Source organism: Micropterus dolomieu, linkage group LG19 (assembly GCF_021292245.1).
Source record: "Micropterus dolomieu isolate WLL.071019.BEF.003 ecotype Adirondacks linkage group LG19, ASM2129224v1, whole genome shotgun sequence".
Taxonomy (NCBI): domain Eukaryota; kingdom Metazoa; phylum Chordata; class Actinopteri; order Centrarchiformes; family Centrarchidae; genus Micropterus; species Micropterus dolomieu.
In genome coordinates, this window is record NC_060168.1 from 35,138,746 (window position 1) to 35,156,245 (window position 17,500).

General features: G+C 45.4%; 1 long non-coding RNA gene across 4 annotated transcripts; it reads right to left on the minus strand.

Annotated features, from left to right (window-relative positions):
* Nucleotides 1-10,718: 10,718 nt before the first annotated feature.
* LOC123957954 lies at nt 10,719-16,205 on the minus strand. Of its 4 annotated transcripts, XR_006821947.1 has the most exons (5): nt 15,396-16,205; nt 14,608-14,799; nt 14,339-14,446; nt 14,077-14,174; nt 10,719-10,901 (listed from the first exon to the last, which is right to left on the minus strand). It is a non-coding gene; the product is annotated as an uncharacterized LOC123957954 (long non-coding RNA). The 4 variants fall into 4 exon arrangements; XR_006821945.1 differs by lacking the exon at nt 15,396-16,205 and having other exon boundaries at nt 14,608-15,365; XR_006821946.1 differs by lacking the exon at nt 15,396-16,205 and having other exon boundaries at nt 14,590-15,365.
* Between the last annotated feature and the right edge of the window lie 1,295 nt (nt 16,206-17,500).

The window sequence follows — 17,500 nt, forward strand, 5'->3', positions numbered from 1 at the left end:
TGCACTCTCTCACGCACGCACACATGCACGCACTCACACACGCACGCACACATGCACACTCTCACACACGCACACACGCACACTCACACATGCACTCTCTCACGCACGCGCGCACTCACACATGCACTCTCTCACGCACGCGCGCACTCACACATACACTCTCACGCACGCACTCACACATACACTCTCACTCACGCACTCACACATACACTCTCACTCACGCACGCACACATGCACACTCTCACGCACGCACTCACACATGCACGCACTCACGCACGCACGCACACATGCACGCACTCACGCACGCAGGCACGCACGCTCTCTCTCACGCACGCACGCACTCACACATGCACTCTCTCACGCACGAACGCACTCACACACGCACTCACACGCACACTCTCACGCACGCACACACGCACGCACACTCTCACGCACGCACACACGCACGCACACACACGCACTCTCTCATGCACGCACACGAACGCTCTCACACACGCGCATTCGCACTCGAACGCTCACACACACGCGCGCTCACACACGAACGCACTCACACACGAACGCACTCACACACGAACGCACTCACACACGCCCAGAGTCTTTCCTGCATTTGAGCTTTCTGTCTGATAAAGAATCTGCTCTTGTGTCCTCTCTGGACCTCCGTAGAGTCAGGCGCACAGGTAGAGGAGGTGGAGTCTGCGCCCGCTGCTCCTCAGACCTCCTCGTCCTCAGTTCGGTCTCTGCAGATGTAGGAGATGGAGGATTTGCCGGATTTGCCCAGCTGCCTCATGAATCCGATTTTTTTAGCAGAAAGTGAAGGATTGAGAGTCTGAATTTAAACCTCCTCCTCCCAGCAGCCCGTCACACGCCACCTCCTCCGCCCAATCAAGATGGAAATCTACTTCCTGTTGGATTAACGAGGCCGCGAAGCGACGGACGTATCGGAGCGTTAAATCCTGTGAAGGCCGCCGGCCGACTGAGTTTATAAAACAGAGTCGGGGGGTTCAGGAGTGTGACCTGATCAGGAACAGGAAGCCATCACAACCAATCAGCATGCAGCTCAGAAACAGACTCACAGAAACACAGAGGTCAAAGGTCACAGAGACAACAGCAACAAACACTAACTGTACTTTATGGGTCTGTGAAGGTCAGAGCTGCTGCTGTCGGGGGGAGGGGCCAATTAGGGCGTCAGGATGTTAATAACTAAATGATGTGCAGAAGCGTCTGGACGTCTCCGTCGGTCTCTCATCAGATTAATACACGTTAATAGAAGCTTAGAACTATTTCTAAGTCGAGGCTACGTCCTGAAGCAGCTATCCGCACCGCTAGGGTGAAGGCTTCGTTCAACACTGGCGGGGTCGGGGGGTCAGGGGTCCATCCCCGGACATTTTTGACCGTTAAAACATCAGTTTCTGCTGTAAATGTTTTTATTTCGGTAAAGGAAAACAATATTAAGGAGGCATGTGATTCAGACTCTACTGTGAACGAGTTAGCTTAGCATGTCCCTGACCAGAACTCCATTCAGAAAACAAACATTTTAGAAGCTGTTGTCCTGCTGACAGACCTGACAAAGCATCAATTCATATGTTTAACGAATCTGCATCATGTTGAAGTTTTTTCGGCATCAGTTTGATCCGTTTATTGCAACTAAATCACAACAACATGTTTCCTTTGGTTCCAGGCCGCTGGAGTAATCGCGGGTTGTGTTTATTCACATTACTGCTTTGTGTGTGAACACTCGGCAAGTAGACCAGCGAGAAAACCTAAAAGATTAAATTCATGTTTGGTCTGAATGCACAGTTACAGAATCTAAGTCAGTGCAGCTCTCAGGCGTTCTGAGCTGCTAGACCCTGGACCTGGTTTTAAATAAAAGGTTCCTGGACAGGTTTGTGTTTTCATTGAGACTTGAACTGTGGGAATTATAGCGGCCATTTACTCACTAATTCCTAAAGACAAAATCAATTAGTCATGAAGATCTTGGTCAGATGAACAGACGATGAAGGTCACGGTTCACGTCACGTTGAAGCTCTGTGTGGAGATGATCAGGAAGTTAAAGCTGAACAATAAAAATCCTCCTTCAGAGTTTGTGTTTCTCTGTGGTGATGAGTCTGGTGGAGGGTGTGAAACTTGTGTACAGTGAGGTCAGCCTGAGGCCGTTAATCAGTCGGTTCCCCCGGTGGGTTCTTTTGTTCCCTGCACTCGGACTGACGGGCTCAGCGGCTCGTTTGGAAACGCCGCATCTCATTGGCCGGTCGCAGGGCCAAACGGCAACAACAGTGGCTTCTGTCCAACCAGGTTGCAGAGCAGCGGCTCCGGGGCCCTCAGTCTTCAGTCTCCTGGCAGGATTTGTGTTAAATATTAATGAGCGGTCAGATTAGCAGAACTCCCAGCAGCCACTGGGGCCGTGTAATCCAGGCCGTGTCGGGGTGCTGATAAGACCGAGCAGGGGTCCGCCGTGGCCCCCGTCAGGAGCCGAGGGGGCCGTTCCCCTCCCTCTCTGACGGGTTCAACGCCGCGGATAGGTCGAAGAACAGGAAGTAATTTTATTCCTGACGCAGCGCTGAGGCTCGCAGGGAGGCGGCGGTTTAAACTGTACCGTCTGAGGTCACTGCAGGACCCGCCGGAGACCTTTGACCTCCGTACGGGGTTCCCACCAAAAGGTTCCCCCTCACGTATTTACTGGAGTGTCTGTGGAAGCATGGGACTGTCGACACACACGATCTTAGAGGACGTTTCACAAGAGAGTCCCTGAACGCATCAAACCAAACAGCAGAGGTGGACAAAGTGCTCAGACCCTTTACTGCAGTAAAAGTACTAATACCACACTGTAAAAATACTCTTAAAAGTATTTAATGCAGAAAGAAAATATATCCTCAGATTATTATTCCTGATGCATTAATGTTGGTTGAGACTATTTAGTATCAGACTGCAGCTGCTGATGATTTTCATTCTGGATTAATCTGCTGTGTTGATTATTTTCTACATTAATTGATTGTAAAAATCTAGAAAATAGTGACAAATGTTGTCCCAGTGACTCAGAGCCCTTTTTAAACCTCAGAATGATTAAAACACATTAAAATAATCTAAAGGAAAATCAGCAAATGTTTTTATATGAAAAATGACTTCAATATTATCAGAATAGCTGCCAATTAAATTTTCTTCAACTAATGTTTCAGCTGTACTTCTATAAACTAAACATCATATTTTATAAACTCTTGTGTGTAAAAATCTGACTTTGTAAAGTAAAGCTGTAGTGAAGTAAGAATATCTCGCTCTGAGATGGAGCAGAAGGACAAAGCACTCACGTAAAGTACAAGTACCTGAGTAAATGTACTTAGTTACTCTTCACCGCTGCCAAACAGAGCGTGATGTTCTCTGTTGACCTGTTTCTGTCTCAGTAAATGACAGAAAAGATCACAGGGGTTTGGTTTGGGCAGCGTTCAGTCTTCAGGAGCCTCCTGCTCTCAGAGGATGAACCCTCTACATTACCTGTAGCGCCCCCCTCAGGACACACTCAGGTGGAGTTTGAAATGACCTTTTGTGGATTCCAGTATTTCCTCAGCAAGAACAAATGTTCAGGATAAATATCATGAAGCCACGCAGGAAGTTGAATCCTCGTGTTTATAATTTCATGCGACGGCAGAATCTTGGACTGGTTTTATGTGGAGATGGCGTGCGAGCCAACGTTGTGGTTTTGAGGCGGACTGAAGAATAGTTGGAGGTGGTTTCCTCTCGGGGCCGAGTGGGAGTTTGTGCTGCCCGAGGATCTTGGGGAGAAACGTCTCCGTCCTCTCGGGGAATTCTGGGAATGATGGCAGCTATTGTTGACTGCAGCGTGTGATTGGTGGAGCGTATCGACCGCTGACAGCCGGGACAAAGGGGGGGGGGTCGACCAAGTAGAACAAATCCACCCCCGTCCTCACCCCCAGACCCCCTCTGACCCCCCGCCGGCTCTGCAGAGCCACAAAGACCTGAAACCAGATTTCAGCTCAGTGCGGGAGATGTTTCATTAAATACCATATTTCATCTTTTAGAGTTATTCGGATCGTTTTGAGCGGCTTTTAATTAAACTTTTTACTGAATAAAAAACATCTTTAAATTCAGATTTTTTCACTTTCTCCAAACATTCTAACGTTGTCTGCTGATTTTAAATTAAATCATTTAAAGTTTTATTTTCAAAAATATACAAATATTTTTGATGTTAAAAATAAAATGAGCCGTCGTAATAATTTTTCTAAATGTTTACACATAACACGTAACACGCTAAAATTACTGTAACATTTAAATATTAAAAATGTGAAAAATTACACAAATTTTAATAAAATTGACAGATTTTAACGATTTAACGGTAAAAATATATAGAAGATTTTTATTTGACGCTTTTATATAATTTTTACATTGTGCCAGTTTTATTAATATTATCTGACTTGTATTATATTAATACAGGAAAAATAACCTTGAGTCATTTTAAAATATAACATTTTAAACACAAAGAAATCAAAAATATTTTATAGAGATTAAACCTTAAGAAACGTTTAAATAATGTGTGTGTGTGTGTGTGTCACTACGATGGGTTTATTTTATCAGTTTATTTTATTATCAGTATTTCTGCAAAATATTTAAGACTTAAAACATTTAAAATCAAAACTACATTTAATTAACATTTCAAATGTAAAAATTCCTTTTTATGCGATGTATTTAAATCTTATATAAATTAGTTTTATTTTTGGTGTTTTTCTTTATTTCCGTAAAATCACAGCGAAATATTAAATTCAAAATGTTCCTGAAACTGCGTTTTATAACTGCTGGTGTTTTCATTAATTGATCCTCTTAGTTATTATCTTGAGTCACTGATCCAACGTGACGTCTTCAAATGTCTGTTTTGTCCAACCAGCCGTCCAAAACGAACAGAGGTCAAAAGAAACATTCAGATGTGATTTTAGATTTAATGTGTGTGTGTGTGTGTGTGTGTGTGTGTGTGTGTGTGTGTGTGTTAAAAAGACAAAATAAATCTGACCGACTGTGACTTTGTTTACAAAATGTTTGTAAACTTTTCAAGTAAAAGATAAATATTTAAATAAAAAACTCACATATTCAATAGATGCTAATTAATATTTTGTATATGAACTAATCGTGTCAGCTTTTATCTTTAATGAATGACAGAAATAACGACATGTTAACGTGTTCCTTAATGTCAAACTACCAAAATTAAACTGCTTTGACTTTATGAGCTCATTGTTTGTTTTGCAGGTAAAACTCCACTAATCGACTCTGAGCGGCTGTGAAATCAGTCAGTTATTAGTTAAATTATATTTCACAGATGTTCACTTCTTTATTTATTTGGAAACATCTGAACAAACGGAGTTAAGACGTGATTTATGTTTGTGTTTGGACGGCTGGATCGAGCCTCTGCTGAGCTGACGTGTAAAACTGTGAGAAATTAAAACAGAGTCTGGTGAGGAAGCGACGGACGGAACAGATTTACACTCCCGTGTTTTCCAAAAATAAGGTGGCGGTTTGCACGCGCTCAGTCTGTCTCTGCAGAGCTGTGAGGTTTCACGTTTCACACTCGGAGAGCAACAAATCAAACTGTTGACCTCTGACCTATAACCCCCCCCCAGCCTTCAGTCGGCGCTCTGGGTCTAAACTTCATACAGACTCTTCAGATTTCATTTCTTCAGCCAGAAGTTGTTTCACTTCATGTTTTAACAAGACTCTTCGTTCTTAGGCACAGAACCAGAACCACAGAAACTCCTTCTTTTCTGGACATATTATTTTTAGGTGGCTTGAAAACAAAACTGGGATCATAAACAGCTGTACAGCCGCCCCCCCCGGGTGTCACGGGTACCAGGTGTTAGGGCTCTTCATGAGCACAGAGCGTCAGACTCCTCGTGGGTCTGTTTAGGCTTTTCGTCTGACTGGATCCAGTGAAGATGTTCAGACCAGAGTCCAGATTCGTAAACCAGGTTTCCCGTGTGGAGGTGTTTCAGTGCGTGTGGCGGAGCAGCTGGTTCAGATCAGCTCGCTGCGCTCTGCACGCCACAACACAAAGCATCCTTTGTGCTGCAGTCTATTATATTCTGTTTTACATGCGTCGCTACAGTGACCTACACTCACAGCTGTACCTGAATGCATCCTGTGTGGCGATCATAAACTAACAAACGAAGGCTGCAGCTAACGATCATTTTCACCATTAGCTTCATCGTCAGGATGTGATTAAAAGTGTGAAACACGAAGAGATTAGTCTGAAACCTGCAGCTCTGCTACGAGGCTTTGCAAGGTCAGCAGGTTTTTCCCAGAAGCACCGGGGCTTCAGATGCTCTCGGACCTGATTGGTTCCTCCTCCTCGTTCGGCCTCGGTGGTACCGGGTCGTGTTCTGGAGGGCGTTTGTGTGATGTCACGGAGCACTTCCTGTCTGCAGGATTCAGGTTCAGGCCGTTTCAGTGGGAACAGCGTGTCCTCTCAGTAACCCTCCTCCCTCTGTGGTGGTGGGCGGGGCCGAGACGCCTCCAAGCCCATCGATTGGTCACGGTCATGCTGCTGGACCCCCCCCATCCTGGGGCAGATGGGTGAGAATCAAACAGAAGTGTTTGGGGCGACCTGCGAATCTCCACCCCCCCCGGGTTTAGTCAGGACTGCTGAAACCTGAACCTGGTCTTTCTCTCTGCACACAGCTGGTACCATGAACACTCTGACCCACTTCCTGTTTCTGCAAGAGATCCGTCTGCAGCAGCTGATCCAGGACCCGGGTCAGGCTGGTCCAGGTTTTCTGCGTTAGGGTCCTGGTGTGTTGCTGCAGGCCTCAGATCTGAACAGAGCTTCCTTTGAGGAGTGAAAGATGTTTGTGGATAAACAGAAGCAGCTACGATGAATAAACGCTGCCGTACTTCGACTGGAGGATCAGCTCCACCAGCTGTTTGTCTCCATCAGCCAATCAGCTCGTGTTCTCACAGCCGCTGTGGGTGGAGTCGGGGTTTATTTTGGGTTTCTGGAAATTCTGGACGTTAAAATTTGGATGGAAACTCGACTGTTGTGTGAAACATTTGGATCCAAGTGTCTCTCAGCTCTGATCATCATCACAGGAGGAAACGCTGCACTCCTGGACCTGCAGCTCCACGGCCCCCCGTCAGGACCCTCAGTTAGTGGCCCCCAAACCCTGTTAACCAGCAGCTTCTTGTGGTTATTGATGACATGTTGACGACAGCGCCTGCTCACATAAGCTCCGTTTGAAACCATCTTCACCAGCGAGTCCAGCAAACAAAAAGCTCGACCCTTCCTGTGTTTCCTCGTGTCCAGCAAACGTCCTCTGGTTGAGTAAACGTTGCGTCCCGAATGAAATATGTTGCTTCACAGCTCTGATGCAACGAAACATCATCTCTGAGTGTCCCTGTGTTTGTTAGCTCAGCGGGCAGCTTCAGGAACGAATCATCACTCAAACTAAATTTTAAAAACGTGAGGAAAACATTTCTTTCACCAAGTGTGCATCTTTGTGAACTTTTTCAGAACCACTAACATTTAACAGTGAACCAGGAGACCAGGATCAGAACTGTGGTGTTTGAAGTGGTCGATCAGTCTTCAGTCTCTGTGGCTTTGTTCATACTGAGTATCTGCACCGTTAGTGCAAAATAAATCTACAGACGGCGAATCGGCGAGGTAATTGACTTAACTGATTACGAAATGTTTTGGGACGTGCGTCTGGGCGTCGCTGCACCCGGTCTCAGCAGGGAGACCGAGCTGCAGCTAGAAGGCCGTCGACCTTCTGAAGTTGGGGAGGATTTTAGACAGGCGTTCATTAACGTGGTGCGCTATGGGAGGCCGTTTAGGCAGAAAAACCATCACACACCACCGAGGGTGTGCGCACAGACACAGACTGAAAACACTGAAAGACGGGCGCATGCATAATGTTGACACGCCACCGAGCTCACAGACAGCGAGGTACAGGCTGCATCTGAGTGTGTAAAATATTTTCAGAATAGGGAGATTTCACCTAAAATCAAAATCACAATTAATTGAACATTTGACCTCGATTATAATCACTGAATGATTATTTTCTTTTTTGAATGTTTCTTATTTTTGCCCTCATGATTCACTGACAGGGTTTGTACTGTAAATATGATCAACTACCGAAGCTGGGTTTATTTATTTATTTGATTCACAGATTTTAAAAATCAATTATCTAAATGTTAATAAGGTCACGTTGGCGTCCACATTACGGAGACCATCGGCGCTGCTGAATTATGACCGCTGCTACTAAAATTTCACTCAATTATTAATGTCAATGCGGAACTACTGAACACACGCTATGTTAGCTTCCTCTCCTCATTCATCAAAGGACATGTGACAGCTGCTGTTAGTTAACGTCAGGCAAGTTCAGTGTGTGCTCGTAGCGAGTGAGTGGTGGAGCGAAGGAGAGAGAGAGAGTGGCAGAAAGTGACGGAAAAAGTGAGCGAGTTTGTTGTCAGTCTGTTAGTAAATGCACAGAGTGGGTTGCAGCGTGCACGTTAATAAAAGTCTGTTGTTCCGCCAGCTGCTGGAAAGTGAAGGTGGTTAGCGCCAGCAGCTAACATCTGCCTGAATCCGGTCTGGAAGCTCAGCAGGGCTGGATGGGCGGAGTCACGTGACCACACACACTGTAGTGTATTTTTAAAGGGAAAGTACATGAACACACAGTGTAGGGAAAATATTTATTAATAACCGACGTGGTAAAATTACGTCTGTTAGAAGCTTTGAATTTTGGTTTCTATTACTTTTCAAATAATTTACCAGCCCTAGCCCGGAAGTTCGTTGTAACAGGAAGTCACTGATCCTGCGTGGCATGTGTCAAATATCAAAGGTCACTTTATCATGAGTCTGTCGTATTTCTAAGCTAGACAGATGTTGTACATCATAAAGTGTTGTAGGTTTCATGTGAATAAGCAGACACAGAGATGGAGATTATGAAAAATCAGAAGGTGACTAGCAAAAGTTGAATGTGACACCTGCATCTCTCCCTGTAGCAACTAAATATTGTTCCTCAATCTGTGAGCAAGGGATGAATTGTGCAGATAGTTGCTGAGACACACATCAGTCGCACACAAATGACCGTTTTCAGTGTTTTCACCCTAAACGGCCTCCCATAAGTGCTCTGAAATGGCTCGACTGTGTGAACCAGCGCGCAAAGGGAAATCATCCCGGAGCGCTTTGTCAAGACGGCAGCAGGTCAGCACTGTGTTTTCTTAAACATTTTCCTAATTGTTTCTGTATGTTAAGAGTAATTTCTGCACCGCTGCTGTCAGCGTGTAACACAGCGTTACACCACGGGTCACCTAACGCTCGTTATGTTTCCCGTTTACTTAACACCACGTGCGAGCGAGGAAACGCTCTAAACTAACGTTACAGGCCGTCTGTCTGAACTGCCTGGAACGCGTCTCAGCTATTGTCTCTGCCCAGAAACACACCTGTGATCATCGTGTTACTCTGTAGAAATAAATCGGTCAGAAACATTTGAAGTTTTCAGTAAAATCTTGATTCTCTGGTTCAGACACAGACGGAGTTTAAATTAATCTGTGTCACAGCTTCCTTCTGATCAGCATCTGACACACCGGATGTGTTATTAGTAATCTCACAACACAGCAGCGAGACTCCTGATTCTAACGAGCTTTGTGTCTCTTTTCCAGAATAAAATATTGATTATTAATGAAACAAGTTTTTGATATTACTTTAGGATAAATTATCTGTATGAATTGAGAAATAAAAAGAAAATCCTTAGAATAACTATAAATAAATGAGTTGTTAGATTAATGAGCTACAAACTGCAGCACCTGTGTGACACACACACAGCGTTACCATGGACACCTGGTCAGGTTCCTCCCCCTCAGCAGGTGACACCTCGTTATCAGCGGGATAATTAACAACAACAAAGGACGGCCTCTCAGGACCCCGTTTCATCAGAGGTGCAGCACAGAGGAACTGTTGGGGTCTGTTCAGGTTCAGCACATCCCGGATCAGGTCCAGCCCCCCCGCCGTCTCACCTGACATAACGAGCACCTTTTGGCTTAAGGATAATTCTGATGGACGTTTTTTTTTGGACCCTTTTGTAGATCAAACGGTTAATCAGTGAATCAGGATCAAAATCAGCAGAGTGATGAAGTTAAACCTTCGGTTTGGGGACTCGGTCCCCTCAGGTGTTCTCACTTCCCTCCGTGCTTCCCTCTGACTCACCGTGAAACGATGTAATGATGATAATAAGTCATGATGATCCGTTCATTGTGTTTCGTTTACATTTAACTGATTGTTTAGCCTCTGAAATGTAAAACCTGTTGACAGGAACTCGTCGTTTGTTTCAGCTGCAAAAACCACAGACACGCGACTCAGGAGGTCGCTCACTAATTGGAAGATCGTTGGTTCGATCCCCCGGCTCCTCCTGTCTGCATGTGGAAGTATCTTTGGGCCAAGATACTGAGGCTCCGCCCACACTCCGACATCTTCGTTTTAAAACTCAGACCTTCTGCTGCGTTTCCTCCCGTCCAGACTGAAACGTTGAAGTGTGAAAATGCTGCTGACCCCGTTCTGGTTTTAAACTCCGGGGTTGCGTGTTAGTGCTGACAGGTGGAAACGATGATGCTCATGTCTGGCTTCCTGATTGGCTCTGATCAGTCAGTCAAAACAGAAACACGGTGCTGCTGACAGTTTTAGTGTTTTTATTGTACTGTGTAAATAACACATATACACTTGTCCTGTGCATGTTTCCGTATTTGCTTTGCGTCGACTCGCAGCCTGTTTCCCGCCGCCACCGTCTCTCCGTGCTCCCGTGTTCTTCTCTGTAACAGTTCCACCTCGCTGTCGGTCCGTGCAGAGAAATCTCTGCTGTGGTTCTTCACCGTCGCTGTTCTTCGTTCGTCTCTAGAAGAACTTTCTTCTGCAGCTGCAGAGTCGACAATCAGATTCCTGTTTACACCGGCACGCACATGCTCATTGTACGTCATTTTAATACAGACGGAGATCAGTTCTGAAACGCTGGTGAGGATGGAGATCAGACTCTGTTTTAAAGCTGTTCCATCAGTGTGTGAATGTGATGCTGTTTCAGTGGACTATAAAGGCGCTTTACCATTTGTACACGCTCATGTTTGTTTCCTTTATCCCTGTGGTGGGCTGGCCAATAAAACAATAATTATCTCGATATAATTTTCCACATTAACAAAATAAATGTTTAATAAAAATTTGATTTAATTCATTTGAATAATGATCGTATCAGCACTTAAAGGTCCAGTGTGTAATATTTCTGAGGCTCTATTGACAGAAATGCAATATAAGATCCATAACTATGTTTTCAGTGGTGTATAAACACCTTACATAATGAACCCCCCGCTGTGGAGGTCGCTGTATTTTGTCGCCATGTTTCTACCGTAGCCGTCTACGAACAAACAGCGCTACAGAGCGTGTTTCGTCATCACGGCGTTCTTCTTCTGCTTGTATAATTCCGGCAGTGTAGACGCCATTCACTACATTAAATGCGTCCGTAGAAGAAGAAGAGGGAAGAATAAAAATATACAGTACCTGAGTAGTCTTCTGGTTTATTAGAAGTAAGAAGAGAAGTGACATTTGGACAAATGAGCAAGCACACGTGTTATTTAGCACGAGAGCCGACAGCCTGTGGATCTTTATACCATGAAGCCAGAGGAGTCGGGACAGATGCAGACAGCTGATGGCAAAAAATCACTGATATAATCGGTGTGCATTTTCCCAGATGGAAGGCTATAATGTGGGACAGATGTTTTCAAAGCAGAGCTGAAGTTGTCTGTTTTCTGCTGGACAGGTAATTAAGTTAGTCGGACTTTAGCGATGCAAATGAAAGCTGTTGTTTGATAGCTGTAGCTTGAAGCTGGCCATAATCACAGAGAGCCATGGTGTGTTTCCCCTGTCAGTGTCTTGGATTAATTTCATGTCGCCTACTTATTCTCCAGCCTGTGGTTTGGTTTTTCCGGTTACGTTAGCGAGACAATCAGCTGATCAGTAATTGGCAATAAAACGTTAGCTTAGAGCATGGAGCATCAGCCAGCTAAACTTTTACTGTGCTGGTAGAAAAAACATGTAGTTGGATTGTAACTTCATGTAGTTCTTCTCCAGCCTCTGTTGTGGCTTTGTTATGTGGACAGAAATGTGCCGTTACCTTCCTGAGACAAACAGCTGCTGAATATTATTGGTAATGAAACAGAAACAGCAGGGAAGCTCAGATCAGCAGCTAAACTTCACGTTTTACTGCCCTGGTGGAAAACATGTATTTCTTTTTACTGCCAATGGTGATATATAACAAGACCGTGTGACTATCAAGTCACCAATAATGAATACTTTTTCCGAATTTGCATTTAAAAAATGTTATTGGATATTGCTTCCCACTGTGCACACAAATGTGTAATTTGTACTTTCACATGCTAAATTAAAAACGTTGCACTGTTTTACCACAAGCTGAAATTATGGCTGTCAGTACTACTTTGTGTTTCTGTTGTATTTTAATAAATTAAAAAAAGACATTTTGGTAATATTTGCAGATTATTTATCTAACTAAGCAAAGTGAGAGGAGCCTTAATCCTCCCCAGCCAATGACTTTGTAAACTTTATATGAGCTTATAATGGACTGTGGTGCAGAAACAGTGAGGCTCACATTGTCCTGGTATCTGTCAGTGGTCAGACTTGATGCACTAGATGTGATAGTGTTTGAGAATTTCTTAGTCCAGATGAGCCAACCCTCCCAAGATGTAAAATAATGTATTACAGTATGAGACATCATGTAGCACTTTATTTCTTCATGTGGCTGTTAATGAACAAGTAACAATAATATAAAAAAAAAAAACATGGTTTTACTGAATAATTAAGTAAATATAATGTCTTAATATATAGGACTCGCTTGGATAGGGGAGGATGCCACTAAAACTTACACACTGAACCTTTAATTTATCTCTTAAGATATTTATTTTGTTGAGGAAAAGTGACTTAAAAAAAGAGATTTTATTTAATTTTCCTTGAAAAAGAATAGTTCTGAATGTTCTGCCTCAGATTGGTCCATTGATCCTCTGTTTGGCATCAAGTGTTTGTTCTGACCAGAAAGAAAAGTTTAAAACCACATTAACTTTCACTCAGGAGCAAAGATCAGAAATAATGATTTGACATTTATCCTGATAATTATTGATATTGAATGTTTTTATCGTGATAACATTTTTGGCTGGATCACTCAGCCCTGCCCTGTGGGGACATCTCACTGACAAAATGCATTCCCTAGTACCTGAGGCCCCGTCCACACTACTGTGTTTTCGAATTAAAACGGAGACCTTTTGCTACGTTTGCACCTCCCGTTCATACTACAACGGCGAAAACGAAGACCTAAAATGGAGAAGTTTGTAAACGCAGCCGACCCCGTTTTGCGTTTAAAAACTCCAGATGGTGTTTTAGTGCAGACGGGCGAAAGCGAAGGACTTCCGAAACGATGATGCAGACGCTCGCTCTCGGCTATCTGATTGGCTCTTATAAGTCATGCAAAGCAGAAACACAATGCTGCTGAAGAGTTTTTGATTTGGTATTTTTACTAAAATATTATGTACCGTGCAAACAACACTTACAGTCTACACTTGTAGGCAACTGTGCATGTCGCCGTTTACTTTGCGACTACTCCCAGTCTGTTTTCCGCCGCCACACTCCTATGTTACATTCAGTCCCAGCTCATTATTGGTGAATGCAAAAAAGAAATCTGGTTTGATTCTTTGTTTGTATTTATTCTTTCGTCAAATCTTCTGTAACTACGGGGTAGACCGTCTGCTTCGTGTTTACAGCGGCACGCGCATGCCCAATGTACGTGAACAGCCCCTAGCTGTGCGTTTTAAGTCCTTTTAATGCAGACGGAGATCAATTCCAAAACGCAGCTAAAACGCTGCTGTGGACGGAGATCGTATTCATTTTAATTCCCTGTTTGTAAACTAAAACGGAGCAGTGTGGACGGGGCCTAAGCTGATTCTAACCTGAACCCTAAAACCAAGTCTTAACCCTCAAACAGCGTCTCTACCCGACAAAAAGCAGAATGTGACCTCTTTAAAGCAAAACATACTTACTGGAAAAACAGATGTCGCCGCTCGGTCCCCACAGTGACACGAGTCCCCATCAGGTCAGTGTGCGTTCAGGGGCCCGGTCCCCACCGGGTCATAAAAACCTGAAACGCACACACACAGATGGGATGTGTTCTCCCTCAGCTCTTGTCATCACAGTCTCACTTTGCCATCTGCCCTGTGAGTGTGAGTTGTTAGCTCACCAGTTTCCAACAACACACACACAAATACACAACACACACACACACACACACACAGCTCATATTACCGGCAGCAGCAGTCCTGACAGATGTTGGTACCTTGAACTAAACACCACGGACAGATTATCATGGCCACGGGCCCTGGACTCAAACTCACCACGGAGCCCTACAACACACTGTGCGTCCTCCCCGGGGCACAGAGGGCGCATGGTTTTAGATTATTGGTGGTTATTTTGACATGTTAGATGAAAATGTCTGTCTGGTTGTCTGCATGCGCTGTACAGCTCAGATGGACATCTTTAGGAGTCAGGACACACACCTTAATTTACATACTAACCGTGAAAGAACATCAAATGTAGCACAGAGCCACGATCACGCCAACCCTCAGCGAGAGAAACATCGACCCGGCTTTCATCTGCCGTCTTTGAAGAGCTGTCATTGATCAGGTCCGGACCAGTTCCTGTTCACCGGCCGTGAGTGACAGCATGTTCAGGTCTCTGTGTCGTCCTGAGTTCGTTCTCCCTCGCAGCTGCTGACAGGAAGCGTGAGAAACAGTCTTTAACGCTGTAAACTGTTGCAAAAGTTTCAGGCAGTAAAAGACTGTAAAGTCAGAAGGAAAATCTAAATATGTTTAATCACACACCTGAAGATGTTTGTTCCTAGAAGAATTGATTTTCTTCTCCTAGCTAACTGTGTGTAAACAGATACTGAGCAGCAAACTTTAAAAAACTGACTCATTAAGAACCAACACAAACTGTTTGAATATTCAAGAAAACAGATTTAATCCAACATGTTGACGACACTATAAAATATAATTACATTGTTTTTGAATAAACTACATAAGAAAGTGTTTTCAACCAATCACATGACAGAAAACAAACTGCCAGTATTCTGTGTCTCTGATGATTTAAACTGTTGTTTCCTAACGAGGCCGTGAGCCGCACAGATTGATTTGATTGGTTGATTTGTTTAATGAGGGGAAACTGAGAGACTAATTATCCTGACGAGTGTGTGTGTGTCGAGGGAGCCGTCAGTGTTTCTGTTTCTCTTTATAAGGCTCTGGAGATTTTGTGGTTGTTAAAGTGTCTCATGAGGATTTCAGAGCCGCAGGTGAGGTCTATCTACCTGGGGGGGGGTGCAGGTGAGTCCTGGTCGACGTCTTTCTGTTCCATCCGTCTGTTGTCGATGAACTCGCTGATCTAACAGCTGACCCCGGTGCTCCCGATGGCCCGACTACAGATTCTTGTCTTCTTTGTTCGCTAATTTCTCGAACTTTCTTACCTCGGCCCGATAAGAATCTCAGAATCTCAACCAAAGACTCTGGTGTCTAAGAACCGAAGGAAACAGTGTGGGCGGGGCATCGGGGCCACTGTGGCATCAAAGTACTATTTTTTTATATTTATCTTTTGGCCAAACAGAGGCAGGAGATCACGATGAAAACCAAAACAACGCTGTAACAAATACACAGAAAAAACAAAGTTACTGTACGACTCAGTCAGGCCCTCCAGGACTCGGCGGGCCGGACCCCGACCTCGACCCTGCATGTTTAAACCAGCTGACTCTGTCCTGCTGCTGAGCGGTATGCAGCAGCCTGTGTCTCAGCGTCTCTGACGTCCTCCATGTGTTTCTAACGTTTCAAAGTGGAGACGATTTCCTTTATGTTCGATCACGACACCGCACGTTCTGCAGAACAGATCTAGATCCTGGTCTTCACGGTCCCCTTTGCCGGTTATTTCTGGTATCACACATGTCTGCATGTCTGAACAAGGACGTGAGTTTGCTGACAACGTTTAGCAGGAAACGGAGACGAGAGGTCAGATTTGAGCTGAATTAACGGGGATTTGTTGAATTCGTGTTGACAGTTGTGAAACCCTGATGGAAGAAGACGCGATGAGCAGCAGCTCACCTGTCACCTGTTCTCAGGTGACGGCTCAGATACAGATCAAAATAATCTGCAGCCTCCGCGTGAACAGAGCTGCAGGTCAGAGGTCAGGTGTGACCGACACAGATGGACTGTGACAGGTGGAGAGGTGCATCATGGGAGAGGAAGGCCATGCTCCAAAAATCAGTCCAACACACACACCCTGTTCTCTCTTTGATTGACAGCTCCGGTAGTTCCACTCTTGGTCGCCCCGGCGACCACGTCCCGCTCCGTTAGTTCGTCTCAATTGGTCGGAGCTGCCTGCCAATCAAATACACAGGCCATGCCCCCCCCCCCCCCCCCCCCCCCCCCCCCCTCCCCGACCTGTAGCCACAGACATCCCCCCTCCTCTTCTTCCTCCTCCACCTCCTTCTCCCCCCTCCTCTTTCTCCTCCTTCTCCTCCTCCTCCTCCTCCTCTTCCTCCTCCTCTTTCTCCTCCCCCTCCTCTTCCTCCTCCTCTTTCTCCTCCCCCTCCTCTTCCTCCTCCTCTTTCTCCCCCCCTCCCCTTCCTCCTCCTCACGCCCCTCCTCCTCCTCTTTCTCCTCTTCTTCCTCCTGCTCCCACCCTTCTCCTCTTCATCAGAGGTGCTGATGTGGATGACTGAACGCAAACAAACACACCGAGAGGGAGGAGAAGACAACGAGGAGGGAGAGAACGAAAGGGAGGAAGACAAAGATTGGAGGAGAAAAGAAAAGGAGACGTGAAACGAGAGGAGAATAAAACCATGAATCTCTCTGATGAGTCGTGACAAACTTGTTGAAGGTCACCGACATCGCTGTTTTAACCCCCCTCCCCCCCTCATACAGTTTAACCTCCATCACCCCCTCACCCCTCCTCCTCCTGTTCTTCCTCTTCACGCTCCTCCTCCTCTTTCTCCTCCCCTCCCATACAGTTTAACCTCCATCACCCCTCCCCCACCACCTGACGAGCTTTGAAGTGCTAACGAGATGCCGCTTCGCTCGCCCTGCTTTTACACTGACAGAGAGAGAGAGTCTGACCGCGGCCGCCGCGCCGCCGCAGGGCCACGTTCAAAGCTGCACCAGAGGGGGGAGAGAGGGGGAGGACAACGAGGGAGGACGGAGGGAATCCGGAGGCCTGTGGCCGCCAACCGTCCTCAGCTCAGTTTCTAATATTTTTGGAGGCTTCCCTCGCTGATGCCAGCAGTTTTTTCCCCGCTCGTTAAGAAAGAGGTTGCCGTGGTGATTCAGGAGGCGAGGTCATGTGTGCAGCCTGTTCACCTGAGTTTACCTGCCAGTGTTTTAATTAGCAGTGACGTGGAGGGAGTCTCCGTGTGAACGATCTCAGCCG